General features: G+C 45.7%; 1 non-coding gene across 1 annotated transcript; it reads left to right on the forward strand.

The window, feature by feature from the left end:
- The first annotated feature begins 2,125 nt into the window (after positions 1-2,125).
- On the forward strand, positions 2,126-2,262 carry LOC115854880 (small nucleolar RNA SNORA70). The gene has a single exon (XR_004040158.1). It is a non-coding gene; the product is annotated as a small nucleolar RNA SNORA70 (small nucleolar RNA).
- The last annotated feature ends 469 nt before the right edge of the window (positions 2,263-2,731 follow it).

Consider the following 2,731-nt stretch of genomic DNA (forward strand, 5'->3'; position numbering starts at 1 on the left):
TGTTTGGTCTCTAATCAATAAATCGTGAGCCAGTGGGGCTTCTTAATGAGCGTCGTGTCTGCGATAGCTAGCAGCAATTTGGCAGGTCCCACAGCTGATTTTTTCAAGTGAATCCAAATCCTCCACAGACCTCTCTTACTTTCCAACACAGTGTTTCTTTAGGGGTGCACGGCAGCTGTCATAATGTTTTCCTCCATACCGCGTTAAAGAATTGAGAAAACTGCTATACAAATGCAAATTTAGAGGCCTTAATGGATTTTCTCTTGAAGCTGCCTGGATATTGTTCAGAGAAATAAAGAAATAACAAGCTTGCCAGCAAACAGCAAGGGGGAGGAGTTAAAATGCAGTTGCAGTGTGGTCTTCTGCCACATTTTTACAGAACACTTTAGTGTAACTGAAGTATTATCTGCAATGATTTTTTTCTATATGAAGAGATTTTTAGAGGACACATAACTTTTAGGTGCAAGTATGAGTTAGAAACTGCTTAGACTTCTATTGTGGACAAGACTGTTTGTCTACCATCAGGAGTAGGTCAAAGATCCTTTGAAGGATTTTATTCCAAGTAGAGAGGTTTACAGCCTGGCAGCTTCCAAAATAGTATAATGATAATCTGAAAAATCTCTCTTGTAGTGAAATTTAGAGGAAATTTAAAACCTCATCAGGGGAATTGCCTGGCGATCCAGTGGTTAGGACTCCACGCTATCACTGCAAGGGACCCGGGTTCAATCCCTGGTCGGGGAACTGAGATCCCACAAGCCGTGCGGTACAGCCAAAAATAAATACATAAAACCTCATCAGTACATCTGCCTTGCTTATCATGGTTCACACTCAGGGAAGGTCCACTTTATGTTTTCTTCTGTTGAGAGTTCTCGGATGTGTGTCATTATGCCCAGGAGACATGAAATCTTCTGAAGGCAGGACATACGCATCAATGTCTATATTTACCACGTCTCTGAATCTCCGACATCCGGGCCCTTGCTGATCCTGGAGAGACTGTCCCTGCCAGGGCTGGCCAATTCCTAAGGGTAAGGAACTACTGGGCTGAGAGCACAGCTTTCATAGGCAAACCATCCAATCCAAAATCCATACCCCAACTCTCCTGTAGGGGCTTTCACAGACCTCTTACATTCTGGGTACCCTCCACCTGCCCGAATCACTCCAGGGCCAGGTGCCAGATAACTAGGGACAGTCCCTAGACCCCAGAGCCTGCTGAAATGATCCAACTAACCAATCCTGAACATGCTTACATTGCTTGCCCACACTGTCCTATGGAAACCACAGGAAAGGCTACTGTGCTAGCCCTTGCGTTCCCTGCTCCGTCAGCCTCTTATCTAACCCCGCGGCTTCCACACGTGGCCCCTCATGGGATGGTACGCCCCCCTCTCCTCTTGGCATCTGTGACTTTAACGATCTGTCTTTTCAAGAACAATCATCCTCTGATCTGTTGGCCTCCTCATACCTGAATAATAACAAACCCTACATTTTACAATAATATCCTAGGTTGCACAGTATTCCCGGGATGCTAATGGTCATTCATTTGGTCCGAGTGGGTGTCTCCTTTCTAGGTGATTTGAAAGGTGTCAACAAGTTTTCTAAATCAAAACTACCTGCGACCAACCTGTTCAAACATATACTAGTCATTTTAACTAGATTAAGGAATGACATCGCTTGAGAGCGGTAATGTAGTCATTTTCCTTTAGCCGTATCTCATGAGAAAATGATCTTAACTCTTAGGCACCTAGCAGAGCACAAGATGTAAAGAGGGGGCTGTAACGTGTGGATTTACGTAAGAGTGAGGAAGGTGGAGATATCCAGGCGTGCGAGCCCTGAGCAGCCAGGAGACGAACTGCAGAAGGGATGAGCCAGAAAAAAGAGGGAACAGGAGCTCCAGGTAAATGTCGACAGTTTCACAACTTTAGATAAGGCCCAACCTTGGCATTAGGTTATGTTCAGACGCTTCTTCATTCACACACACAAAAAATTGTTCTTTTTTTTTTTTAATAACACAACCATCTGTTTTGCTTAGGAGAGATAATGTACAATTAGTACACTTTAATTTGCTAATCCAATGTGCCTTGCCCACACTCAAAGGAAACAAATGTAAAGTAAAAAATGTCTTAGATGTTTGCAGCCAATTAAGTTGACTGCGCTCTTTTCCCCGTGAGGGCCCGGTGTGCAATGTCTGCAAAGAGCAGCCTCCTGGGTGTAGTGTACGCAGCCTATTGCCTGTATGGTTTGCCCGAAGGGACCTTGGAGACAGCCCTTTCCAGTGGACATTCAGAACTGACATACTGTCCCTAATCTAGGCTCCAGACAGGTATGCGCGGTGCCTTTGGAAAGCCCCAGGGCACAGTGGCCAGGGTCCACATTGGCCAAGTCCTAATGTCCATCCGCCCCAAGCTGCAGAACAAGGAGCATGTGATTGAGGCCCTCCGCAGGGCCAAGTTCAAGTTCTCTGGCCACCAGAAGATCCACATCTCCAAGAAGTGGGGATTTACTAAGTTTAATGCAGACGAGTTTGAAAACATGGTGGGAGAAAAGCAGTTCATCCCCGATGGCTGTGGGGTCGGATACATCCCTAATCATGACCCTCTGGACACATGGCTGGCCCTGAGCTCGTGAGAGCCTTGGCGCTGTCCCCTCCTTACTCATGCCCACCAATAAATCCTACTTTCCTGTCAAAAAAAAATAAAGATGTCTTAGACGTGTGAGGTAAAACTTTCCAGGATTC

The sequence above is a fragment of the Globicephala melas genome, chromosome 14, assembly GCF_963455315.2.
Source record: "Globicephala melas chromosome 14, mGloMel1.2, whole genome shotgun sequence".
Classification (NCBI taxonomy): domain Eukaryota; kingdom Metazoa; phylum Chordata; class Mammalia; order Artiodactyla; family Delphinidae; genus Globicephala; species Globicephala melas.